Source organism: Anabrus simplex, chromosome 1 (genome assembly GCF_040414725.1).
Source record: "Anabrus simplex isolate iqAnaSimp1 chromosome 1, ASM4041472v1, whole genome shotgun sequence".
NCBI lineage: Eukaryota > Metazoa > Arthropoda > Insecta > Orthoptera > Tettigoniidae > Anabrus > Anabrus simplex.
The window spans coordinates 1,556,471,263-1,556,485,390 of NC_090265.1; positions in this window are offsets into that span (position 1 = coordinate 1,556,471,263).

Sequence of the window (14,128 nt, forward strand, 5' to 3'; positions counted from 1 at the left end):
CTCCCTCATACCCCTCAATGCCTCGCCACACCCACAGTCCCAACACTTGCACTCCTTAGCCATTCTTTACGGAAAAAAATCAAAATAAAAGGAAAATAAAATAACTTATGTGCTAAAAAAAAAAAAAAACCGGAGGGATATATTGTCTGGGATCGCACAACAATAAGGTTATTAATATATGGCTACACTACAATACTACTTAGTTGAACTCTGTTTTTATCCTACAACACCTGTTAATTACTGAATACCAAAAGGAATACAGAAGAATTACACAAATCTAAACTGCAGTTAAGCCTATCCTAATTACAACAACAGAGTTTTAGTAAGAGTTTGTACAGATACCTCTACTATACCAGTACTATACAAATATTTTACAATAATAAAATAAGCATGCTAAATTCTAATAAGATATTACTCGAATACTACTGTACAGTACACTACAATAAGTTTAAACTAAGTTCAGACGTATCCTAATTACAATACCGGTACCGTATGTCACTACTAAGCACAAACAGAAATGAAAACTGCAAGTTTGAAATTTGCAAGAACTACTGTACTCAAATATTACGAATAAAGCTAAATGCTTAGACAGGTTATTATTAGTACTATGCTCTAATAGATTCACATGAATATAGCAGGCAAGATACAGTACTATCTGAATATACTGTATCTACACTACAATTCTCAGCTGAAATGTGGTTATATGAATTTTTACCGCTGGTGGATTACTATTATTTTCCCTACTACACGGGTCGGAGAATTAAAGTGTCCTTAGATGCTGAAAAATAAGAGGTTGTCTACAATAATTTTTGTCAAAACTACGCCGGGGGTTTAACTGCAATATTATTGGGATATAGGAATTTCTCTTTTCCACAGTGCATGACTACAGTTTTCTTTTTACTAATTACCATTCCAAACTCCTTCAGATTTTCATTCCAAACATCCAGTCTCCTTTGTACTTCCTTTTCTCCCTTTCCCAAAAATCACCACATCATCTGCAAATAACAAAGCATTCACTTCATCACTACTGATAGTCTGTTTCACACATTTTGTGATTTCATTCATCAATATAATAAACAATAATGGCGACAGTGCACTTCCTTGCTTGAGACATATTTTTTTTGTATAAAATATTTCAGAGTCATCCACTTCCTACTTGTGCACTGCTTTTACTCTCATGATACAACATTTTTATCTTGTTAATCAATGATTTTCATACATTCCTCTTCAGTAGACATTCCCATACACGTTTTCTCTTAACTGTATCATAATTTTTTTCCAAATTCAAAAATACGAAGATGATTTCCTTGTTCTTTTCCAGATGTTTTTTCATTATCGTTCACACTGTAAATATCAAGTCTACTGTTGATCTGTCCGGTCTAAAGCCCTATTGTTCTTCCTCTAACTGTGTTTCTATTATATCCCTCAGTCTTTTCATTATAAAAGGTTACAATTTAAAGCTTAATTGCGTCTCTGGATTCAGGGTCAGTCTGGTCACTGGAATGCATAGATGATAATAGCAAAACTACTTTGTCTCTCCTCAGGACATCATCATACAAGCTTTCATTCCCCTCCTGAAGGGGAGAGGCGGGCCACCTAGAAGGTTACGCCTACACTCTGACGAGGACTCCTCAGGACATAAGAAACCAATGTACATTCATCTCTGAATGCAAACATGGAACTGGCTACAGGCCAATTTTTAGTTTGAATGAACTAGTACGGTACCTCCATTTTGTTCTCTCTGGCGGTTATGAACACTTTCGAATTTATGCCGCAATAGGATCACATTAGTCAGCCCATTATTTAAGTGTCTTTAAAGGGACTCTTCGGGCCTAGTAGTCTTCCCACTACTTTTTCATGTGGTCCGATCTTTGTGCCCTTTCTGGTGTTGAAAATACTTGCATTGTGAATTTCTTTCTTGTGAGTGTAAAGCGAATTTGTGTTGAATTTTTTGTTTAATTTTATCTGTGGTGTCTGCTGGTGTAAGGCCAATTTTCTTCAGATCCTCTCTTATTTTTCTGATCCATCTGCAACCTGTTGTGGTATATTTTGGGTCAAGTTCATACCGTACCAGTAGTTTCAGAAGTTTTGAGTCTTGTGTCCAAAGAATCCCAGTGTCCTCTTATTCATAGTATCTGTAATGGGTTCCAAATCTTTGTACATGACTTTGTTTGGTACTACGTGCCACTGTCCACATTTCTGGTATTTTTTGATGATGCAGTTCTTCCAATTCTTCTGTCGATCTTGTGGAGTCTGTCAGTCTTTGCTCATTCAGGTGAAAGAGTGTATCTGCTGAATATGTTGCTTCTGGTTTTATAACTGTGTTGTAGTGTTTTAGTTTTGTGTGTATGGAATTTTTGGTAGATATCCCAGGTTATTTTTTGTGCTTTAGACCTAGTTAGCTTGTTTATTCTTATTTGGATCAAGGTTTTTTCTTTAAAGTTAAGGTTGGTTGTTTTTACTTTTCCTAGGTACCTATTTGTCTTGGGTGACAGTTTTTACTTTATCACCATTTATGCTTATATATCTTTTATTGATGTTTTTTGAAACATCATTTCTGTCTTTTTGGAATGATATTTTTAGGCCAGTTTTAGTTGCAGTGTTTTGAAGTTCTGTATCTGTGTTTTAGCTTCATCTAAGTTAATTGTTAGTAATGTCAAGTTGTCAGTGAAACAAATGCAGTTTGTTTTGATTTTCCTGTCTGTTTTTATTTTTGGGGGCCATTTCTTAAATCATTCCCTCATTTTACAAAGGAAAATTTAATGTGTCCTCCTATTCAATACATAACATAACTCCATTATTAGATGGAGTAATAAAAGTCAAACATGTTTCGACTCGTTTGAGCTATCTTCAGTGAGAAAAGGGGGGTTAAAATTATTTACATAATTCCCTCATTACTATTTCCAAAGTGCAGTTGAACAGTAGGTGTGAGAGTCCATCATCCTGGCGTAATCCTGTTTAGATCTCTAATAATTCCGATAATAATTCATCCCTGAACTTCACTTTTGACTCGGTGTTCATGAGGGTCAGTTTTATTATATTTATTAATTTGGGGTTTAGTCCGAAATGTCTTAGAATTGGTAGTAGAGATTCCCTGTGGATGCAGTTGTATGGTTTCTTGAAATCTATAACACCATATCTCTTGTTTCTTCTGTTGTAATCCATTATTAGCTTGAGACTCATGATCTGATCAGGACAGCTCCTCCAGGGTCTGAAATCTCCCTGCTATTCTGTTAGTTCATTCTTGACCGAGCTCGATAGCTGCAGTCATTTAAGTGTGGCCAGTATCCAGTATTCGGGAGATAGTAGGTTCGAACCCCACTGTCGGCAGCCCTGAAGATGGTTTTCCATGGTTTCCCATTTTCACACCAGGCAAATGCTGGGGCTGTACGTTAACTAAGGCCACGGCTGCTTCCTTCCTACTTCTAGCCCTTTCCTGTCCCATTGTTGCCATAAGACCTATTTGTGTTGGTGCGACGTAAAGCAACTAGCAAAATTTTAAAAAAGTTCATTCTCGAGTTGTGACCAGATTCTATTTAGGATGATTCTTCAAATGATTTTGTATGTAATGTCTAGAAGTGAGATTCCCCTGTAGTTGTTAGAGTCTGATTTGTCAGCTTTATTGTGTAGTGGGTGGATGATGGCTGTTGTCCAGTTTTTCTTTAATCCACATTATGACAAGCTGTTGAAGGACAAATTTTGCTGATCTTCCTGAATATTCCCAGATCTCTACAAAGGTCTGATCTGGCACTTTGTAATTTTTTGTCTCACCTGGTGCATGATTTTATTGTGGACGGTGGGGGGGGAGTTATATTTTTTGGTAGTGGAGTTATTGGAGTGTCGGTATCCAAGTTAAGAAGTTCTGTTGGTTCCTCGCTATTCAGGAGTTTAGTGAAATATTTAACCAGGATTTCTGCATTGTCTTTATTGTTATGGGCCGGCATACCATCTTCATTCTTCATTAGTAGGTTTGGGGATTTGAATTTTTGGAGTTTCTTTTTGAAGGTTTTGTTGTAATCTCTGAATTGTGTTTTATTGAATTATTCTAATTTCATTGTATCCTTATGGTATTTCTCTTAATTCTTTAAGGTTTGGGTGGTTTACTTTCTTTCCTACTCCCCATTTTCACACCATTAAGGCCATGGCCGCTTTTGTCTCACTCCTATTCCATCATCGCCATGTATTAGTGTGGCTTTAAAATATTAAAAAAACGTATTTGCTGTACTAGATTTTGGAAAGATATTCCTGATTTTTGGAATTGGTGTAATAGCCATGCTTGATGTCTTTTCTCCACTGTTTCATCACATTTATTGTTCCATCCTTGATGCATTTTATGGGGTTTTATTGGGGCCAGTTCTTCTGCAATTCAAAGGTTGTTGACTGGGTCTTCAAGATAATACATGATTTTTATTTTTTCATTTGCTTTTTGTTAATTTTCATTCTTGATTAGCTGTATAGGGTCCATTTTTCTTCTAGGTTTAGGGGCTCGGTTTTATAGTTTCTCTTAGAGAGTTAATTTAATTTTAATTTTGACTACATATTTATCCAAACCTGTGTCTATTACTCAGAGGGCTTTGATATTGTAAACCTCTTTGTGGTAGTATTTGTCCCTAAAGACATGATCTAGTTGATGTTCTCCTATAGTGTGGTCAGGGTGTTTCTATGTTTCCATTCAATCAATGGTCTGCTTTGAGGGCTGTCACCCATGTGGCAGATTCCCTACCAGTTGTGCACCTGGCTTTTTCTTAAAAGTTTTCAAAGAACTTGGAAATTTGTCGAACATTTCCCTTGACAATATATTCCAATCCCTTACTCCTCATCCTATAAATGAATATTTGCCCCAATTCGTTGAATTCCAACTTTATCTTTATATTATGATCTTTCCTACTTGTAAGTCCGACTCGTTGGCTGAATGGTCAGCGCACTGGCCTTCGGTTCAGAGGGTCCCGGGTTCGATTCCCGGCCGGGTCGGGGATTTTAACCTTCATTGGTTCATTCCAATGGCCCGGGGGCTGGGTGTTTGTGCTGTCCCCAACATCCCTGCAACTCACACACCATACATAACACTATCCTCCACCACAATAACACGCAGTTACCTACACCCGGCAGATGCCGCCCACCCTCATCGGAGGGTCTGCCTTGCAAGGGCTGCACTCGGCTAGAAATAGCCACACGAAATTATTATTATTCCTACTTGTAAGAGCTCCACTCAAGCTTATTCGTCTATTAATGTCATTCCATACCATCTCTTCACTTTTTAAATTTTGTGTGGCTATTTCTAGCCGAGTGCAGCCCTTGTAATGCAGACCCTCCAATGAGGGTGGGCGGCATCTGCCATGCGTAGGTAACTGTGTGTTATTGTGGTGGAGGATAGTGTTATGTGTGGTGTGTGAGTTGCAGGGATGTTGGGGACAGCACAAACACCCAGCCCGTGGGCCATTGGAATTAACCAATGAAGGTTAAAATCCCCAACCCGGCTGGGAATCGAACCCGGGACCCTCTGAACCAAAGGCTAGTACGCTGACCACTCAGCCATCGAGTCAGACATCTCTCCATTGACATTCCCCTTAAAACAATAATCACCACCACCACCACCACCACTCTCCACTGACAGCTCGAAATATACTGCACTTAATAGAGTGAAATGGACCACCTATTCAATACAAGGCTAATGCTAATGTGACTATGTTCTGACAGTAGTCAGTTATATTATTATTTCAATATTAATCAATCAATCAAACTGCATGTAGGGCAGTTGCCCAGGTGGCAGATTCCATATCTGTTGTTTTCCTAACCTTTTCTTAAATGATTGCAAAGAAATTGGAAATTTATTGAACATCTCCCTTGGTAAGTGTTTCCAGTCCCTAACTCCCCCTCCTATAAATGAATATTTACCCAAATTTGTCCTTTTGAATTCCAACTTTATCTTCATTTTGTTATCTTTCCTACTTTTAAAGAAACTACTTTAACTTATTTGTCTACTAATGTCATTCTAAGCCATCTACACTGATAGCTCAGAACATACCACTTATGATTCAAATTCGTATAATTTTATTAAATAGCGCCTATTCTATATATAATAATATTTAATAAAATCATAAGAATTTGTATCACAAGTAGATCTTCAGTATGGACAAAAATGAAATTTATAACCTTCAACAACATACCACTTAGTCGAGCAGCTCATCTCCTTTCTCCCAAGTCTTCTCAGCCCAAACTTTGCAGTATTTTTGTAATGCTACTCTTTTGTTGGAAATCACCCAGAACGAATCGAGCTGGTTTTTAGTCTTCGGACTTTCAAATTTTCTTTCCCTAATGGGAACCTGTTAAAATGTAAGGAAACATGAATGATTACCCTTGTAATCTTCCTCTAAAAATTTTGAGTGACGAAGTTCTTCTATTTTCTATATTAATATCTCTATTCAGCCTTAAATTTTATTTCACTTGGTCACCTCGTTGTAGGCTTAGCTTCTGTGTCACTGGGCCTCACCTCCACTTAAGTGTTTGTCACTTAAATTAATATTGGTCGCATAATGTAGGCCTTATGCCTCTGGGTATTCTTTTCAAGGGTAGCATACATATTAAGGGGTAAATTGTACAGGAGTGTATTTATTGCTTCAAGTATTTTGTGGTGACTGATGTGGTCACGTGTGTAACTTCATGGCTCAAAAAAGAACACTAAAATGAATGTAAACTGAGCTCCAAGGTTTGAGACCCGTATTTTGTAAAACTTTCTGGAAGCCAAGGCTTCTTTCACTAATATGTACCTTCCCGAATGTGTAAAGGCTAGCCTCCTGTTTTCTCACAGTGTAAAATACTGGAGACCTGCAGGTCGAAGGCTTTGACTGTTCTACTCGAAATGTGAATTCCATTCAACAAGATTTGTAAAGTTTTTCTGAACTTATGAGCTCCTGGTATTGTAAATATTTCTGAGCTTATGAGCTCCTGATATTGTATAGTTTTGCGATGTTATGGAATTCTCAATTGTAATTTCTCAAGCTTCCCAGCTCCTTGGTAGCGAGTTCATGGTGTGTTCAGTTGTGTTTATGTTTAAAAATCCTAATACTAGAAAAGAAAGAAATAAAGTTTGAATTTGGTTTTTGTTAGCAATACTTAAAGTTTGGTTAGTCCTTTGTCCAGCCATTCACTCCAACACGCTTCCTTCCTTCCCTCTTTGAACCATGGAAAACACAGTAGTACAGTAATAATAATAATAATAATAATAATAATGCCAGAATGTGTAATGAAACTTATTGTGGTCCTTAGTTGGCTGATTAGCGAATAATAAACTATGAGTATAGTTCCACGAAAAGTGTTCACGTAATCGAAAATGAGATAATGGATTACCACAGGAAAAACAGCCAGCCCACTGAAAGCTAATTAGACAACCCCCAAATCATTTAAAAAAACAATTAAAATACGATACCATACTCACTCACTCATTCACTCCGTAGGCTTCTGAGGGACGTGAAGTTCCCATGCCGATCTCACAATCCTCTTCCATCCTTTTCAATCTTGAGCCCGCTCTTCCCAATTATCAATTTGGAGGGTCCGGTATACCTTGTTGATCTCCTTCTTCCAGGTGCTTCAGAGTCTTTCTGAAGGTCTCTTCCCATTAAGAGATCCCTTGTATAGATCTACTGGTGCTCTGTTATCCTGCATCCTCAGTACATGTCCAGCCCAGCGCAGTCTGTTGGATTCTATCACACCCATTATAGTGAGCTGTTGAGAGAGAGTGTAAATCTCATTATTAGATCTTTTCTGCCAACTTTGGGAGATAGGACTGAACCATAGGCCAAACATTTGTCTATAAACTTTATTCTCAATGACTTGCAACTGCTGCTGCTCTTTCTTGGTTATACTCCATGTCTTGGAACCATACAGAAGTACTGGTCGAATTATTGTATTGTAGATAATCATTTTTGCATTCCTTGTTAAAAACTTGGAGCCTAATATAGGGCTCATAGAGTAAAATGCCTTATTTGCATTCTTAATTTTAGCTTGGTGTTCCTGTTGCCTTCGGTTTTGATCATCGATTAATACACCAAGGAATTTAAACTCCTGTACCCTTTTAAATATATATTTCCCAATCCTCAAAAGCAGTCTGTCAACCTGCTAATGATTTGGTCTCTGTACAACCATGTAATGTGTCTTTTTATCATTCACCCATAAGCCAGTTTTGCTGCCATTTCCTCTAGTTCCACAAATAATTGTCTAATTTCTAATTCATTGTAGCCAATAAGAACAGTATTATCTGCATATGAAAGGACTTTATTTTGTCTCCCCAATATGATGCCACCGGGCGAGTTGGTCGTGCGGTTAGGGGCGCGTGGCTGTGAGCTTGCATCCAGGAGATAGTGGGTTTGAACCCCACTGTCGCAACCCTGAAGATGATTTTCCGAGGTTTCCCATTTTCACACCAGGCAAATGCTGGGGTTGTACCTTAATTAAGGCCACGGCCTCTTCCTTCCCAATCCTAGGCCTTTCCTATCCCTTCGCCGCCATAAGACCTATCTGTGTCAGTGCGACGTAAAGCCAATTGCAGTATGATGCCAGCAGGTACAAGAGCTAATTTCCTGATAATCTTCTCCAGTGCAATGTTGAATTGAAGAGGAGAAGTTGCACCCCCTTGTCTCAATCCAGTTTTATTCTGGAAGGAATTTGATTTTCTACCCTTGAGCAAAACACGGCTAACATTACCATCCATACACAGTTTGCACATGTTAATTAATTTTATGGGAAAGCCAAACTCCATCAAGATGTTCCACAGCATTTCTTTATGAATTGAATCATATGCCTTGAATAAATCTATAACGAGATAATGAACCGACTCCTTGTGTTCCCACACCTTATCATTAATACTAATATAATAATAATATAGCATAATATAATAATAATATAATATTAATCATTAATATGTTGTCTGTAGTGGATCTGTTACTATGAAAACCATTCTGATAGTCCCCAATAACATATTCAGCAAATGGTTTTAAACACTGTAAAAAAGAATAAAAGACAGAATTTTGTAGGCCTTGTTTACAAGAGATATACCACAGTAATTTTGAACTTTTTCCTTACCCCCTCCTTTATGAATTGGGACAATTAGTGATTCCTGCCGTTCTTTTCGAATAACTTCATCGTGCCATATCCTTAGAATGATTTATATATGTATTTATGTAATGTTTCTCTAGTTACCAAAGATGGAGGAGCAGTACAGGATGTCTCTCAACATATACAAAAAAGCAAATGGTGCCTTTGCTTGGCTCTATCTGGTATGGAAGAACAACAAAATATCTATCAGGACCAAACTTTGAATTTTCCGAAGTAATGTCAAGGCTGTTCTACTATATGGGTCCAAGACCTGGAATGTGACTAGAGTGATTATCTCCAAGTTGCAGACCTTTGTCAACCACTGTTTAAGGAAGATTCTAAACATCTACTGGCCAGAAGTAATCTCCAATCTTGAACTATGGAGAAGGACGGGTGAAACCGAGATGGCCATACAGATAAAGCGGCGGAAGTGGAAATGGATAGGGCATACATTGAGGAAAGGGAATGAAGCCATAGAGAGAGAGGCACTGGATTGGAACCCGCAGGGTAAAAGGAGGAGTGGCGTGGCAATGATTTGTACACATGGAGGTAATGGAAGAAGGCAAGGCCTGGAGAGAGGTGAAGAGGTTGGCTGGCAACAGGATCAGATGGAGATGCTTTGTTGATGCCCTATGTTCCACAAGGAACAACATGAATTAAATCAAGTAAGTCAATGTTTCTCCACCATATTTAATAAGCTCAGCAGGAATGTTACCACTACCTGAAACTTTATTGTTTTCTAAATGTATAATACTTTGTAATGCCTCTTGATATGATTGCTCTGGTATTTGTTCTTCTGATGGGGAACTAGGTGGTTTAGCAATACAGGTCTCTGGATCTGCACAATTCAGCAAGGAATCGAAGTATTCCTTACATTAAAACCATTATTCTCGTCATTATTTGAGATCCTTCTCCTGGATTTTAGGATCTTACATCACGGAGTGCTAATCCCTATAGTGTGATAGTGCTTCTTGAACTGCTTTTAGTGAAAGACTTATCCTTTACTTATTGTTTTCCTATGCATTGTTATGCTTTTATTTAGTCAGCAGATGATGACTCAGAATAGAGGTCAAAACTGGTACCGCTTTTAATCAAATAAGAATGTAAAATTTACATTTCATATTTTCCTTTTATTGAATAGGTTGAACCATTTTATTTCTTGTTTCACTTTAATTGTGATACAGTTCAATATGGAACATTATGAAAATTTTTATCTTTAAATTTAAGATGAAAATGTCCTTGCATGAAACTAGAGCTTATAGGTGTGACGATGTTATGGTTCTTCAATGGAAAGATAAATGTGTTGTGTTTATGTATTTGACATGGAATACCACTGTGTCAGGTGATGTACTCAGGAAAAATCACTAAACTGGAGAGAAAGAAGTCATCCAAATGCCACTAACAATAACTGTTTACACGACGAATATGGGAGATGTTGACACTGCAGACCATTACTCCTCTTCATAGTTTCCTTCCGAGGACTGTCAAATGGTGGCAAAAATTAATTTTCTGAGGCCTCAGTGTTGCCATTGTGAATGCATTCCACTTGCACAGGATGAAAGTAGAAGAAGATGGAAATAAACCAATCATTCACCATCAGTTAAGGAGAAAATTGGTGGAAGAACTATCGGCTGAGAGAAGGTCTGTACGAGGATAAGTGAAGCAAGGTCATCAACACGTGACATGTGAAAGACTGAACAGGAAACCACATTTTATTTATTCCATAAAAGCAACACAAAGGATCCTATTTTATTGTGAATTATAAGTAAGAAAGGGAGTACGAATGTGGGTGGTAGTAGTGTCGTGGACATCAAGTTGCCATAGGACTTGGAGATGCCCAAACAGTGTAGCGCTCTTGCATTACCCACCCATTAGGATCTACAAATCTCACTTTCAATTTCTCACATACCCATTCCATAGTATCATGTAAATCCCCAATCACCTCCAGTCAGTATCCCTCCTACACAGTATCGCACTGATAACAATCTCTGCTTCCTTAAACTTCTTCTGTGCTGCCATAACCAGAACTCACACATTTTCAACTATGTTAGTACCTTTTCCTGTTTGCCATAAGTTATTGGTACCAATATGGAAAATTACCACCTTCTCCTTACCTTCCTCATCATCATCATCTTTATTTCCCATTTCCAGCTTCCCAGGTTAGGTTGTGAATCAAGGACCTCCATCGCTGCCTGTCTCTCCGCCACTCTTCTCCTTTTTTAAGTACATCTTCTGGTTTTCCTCCCCTATGCACTCCCACACTGAATCTGTCCACCTCATTCAGGGTCTTCCTCACGGTCTCTTTCCTGTTAACTTCCCTGAAAAAGCTTCTTTTGACACTCTCTCTTCTCCTATTAACTTCAATTAAAAAGCTTTTTTTGGCACTCTCTCTTCTCCCATTCTCATTGTATGCCCATACCACTTTAGCTTTGTTGTTTCTATCCTGTCTTGAAATTTTAAGATTCCTGTCCTTTTCCTTATCTCTTCATTTCTAATTCTATCCTTTCTGGTCTTGCCTTTGATACCTCTTAGCAATTTCATCTCCGCTGCCTATATTCTACTCTCCTCTCGTTTTGTTGTAGTTCATGATCCAGCTGCAAAGGTTAGTATGGGTTCATAATAGGTTGAATATAATACTTTCTTACATTACTTCGGGACATCTTGGTTCCACAAAATACCCCTTACACTCTGGTAGGAGCTGTTTGCTTGTTGTATTATTTTCTCAATTTCCTTGGTTATCTTTCCATCTTCTGTGGGTTCGAACCCCACTGTCGGCAGCCCTGAAGATGGTTTTCCGTGGTTTCCCATTTTCACACCAGGCAAATGCTGGGGCTGTACCTTAATTAAGACCACAGCCGCTTCCTTCCACTTCCTAGGCCTTTCCTATCCCATCATCGCCATAAGACATATCTGTGTCGGTGCGACGTAAAGCAAATAGCAAAAAAATAAAAAATCATCTTCTGTGATCACACTTCCCAAGTACTTGAAACTTTTAACCACTTCTAGAATTTTACCATTCAGTTTTATCTTTCCTCTTCCTTCCTTCCTTCCTTCCTTCCTTTCTTCCTTCCCCTTGTCATCACTATTGTTTTACTTTTCTCTGTGCTTACTCTCATCCCAAATTTTTCTATCTCTTGATTCCATACATCTACTTGTTTTTTGCACTTCCATTTCATCCTCACCCCATCTCACTATATCATCTGCAAACAACTTGGCTTTTGTTACCTGTCTTCCCAATCTCTGTTTAATGTTCTTGTGAATTTCATCCATGACTATGATGAATAGTATGGTGGATAGTATACTTCCCTGTCGGAGACCAGTTTCAACTTTAAACCATTTTGTTTTTCCTATACCACTCTTCACACTACTAACACAATTTTTATACATAGATTTTATCATTTGCATTTCCACTCTGTTAACATTTTTTTCCTTAATGTGACCCATACCAAATGTCTGGGCACATTGCCATAAGCTTTCTCAATGTCAATAAATGTCACCACTATGTCTTTTCCAAACTCCCATCTTTTCTTCATCATATGTCTTAATGTAAAGATTAGGTCAAATGTTGATCTGTCTTTCTTAAAACCATACTGTTCTTCTTCCATTTTTCCTTCTAGCTTCCTCCTCAGTCTTCCTTCCAATACTGTCTCAAATATCTTAACTACTTGGGCAATAAGGGTGATCCATCTATAGTTTTTACATTCCTTTTTATCATCTTTTTAAAATATTGGGATAATTAAACCCTTTCCCCACTCTTCTGGGATCTCTTTCTTCCTCCAGATTATTGTAAATAATCTATACAGCCACTGTAGCCCTATTGATCCTGCTACTTTTATCATTTCTGTAGTTACCTCATCCACTTCTGCTGCTTTACCGCTCTTCATCTTTTATATGGCTTTCTCTATTTCTAACATCGATATCTCCTTTTCTTCTTGTTCTTCTGTCCCCATTGTTTATTCTTGCTCCTTCTCATCTACCAGTTCACTGTATTTAATATTTAGCAATTCTGAGAAGTATTTTCCCCATCTTTTTAGTATGTCATCTCTTTGCGTCAATATCTGTCCTGTTTCATTTTTACAAATTTTGTATCTCCCGTATTTCGTAAACTATTCTTCATCAAACCATACAAAACCTTTTTACTTCCCTTTATATTCTCCTGTAAATTTTCTGTGAAACTTTCCCAGCTCTTCCATTTCTCTTCTTGTACTATTTTCTTACATTCCTTTTTGGGCTTCTTTATATTTCTGCCAATTCTCTGTAATATTGCTGCCTATCCACTTCCTCCAAGCCATTTGTTTCTCTTTAACTGCTTCCTTTACCCTGTTGTTCCACCAAGGAGTCTCCTTTCCCTTTTCCTCCCTGATAGTCTTCCACACTTTACAAAACCATTCCTGAAGCATGTCCATTCCTCTTCCGCACTGTTCACGTCATCTTTGAGAATTTCTTTCTTTAGATCCTTTTGAAACTTTTCCCTTATTTCTTTCTCTTAACTTCCATCCCTTTATTTTTCTTTCCTTTTTTCCTATTAACTTCATTATTTTACCAAGTCTTAATTTGGCTACCACCACTTTATGGTCTCCTTCGAAATCTGCCCTTGGCATTGCTATCACATCTTCCAGTTGTCTATAATTCTCCTTCTCCACCAGAATAAGATCAATCATTGTCTTTCTATCTCCCCAACCATATCTAGTTATTTTTTTGTGAGTTCATTTTCTAAGCTACGTATTGCCAATAATTAATCTTTTCCTTCTACAAAAATCTACTACCAAATCTCCTTTTTTCTTGGTTTCCTTAACTATAGGAGCCAATTATCTCCTTTTTTCCCTGTCCGTCTGTTCCAACATGTGCACTCATGTCTCCTATAATTATAGCCTTTTTGTCATCAATACAACTATCCAGTTCTTCTAGAAACTATTCTAAACATTCATCTGCATTCCCGGATTGGAGTGCATAAACCTGTATAAAATCCTTGATTCCACTCTCAAGTCCAAGTCTAACTTTTATTATCCTGCCATTGAGCTCGATAGCTGCATTCGCT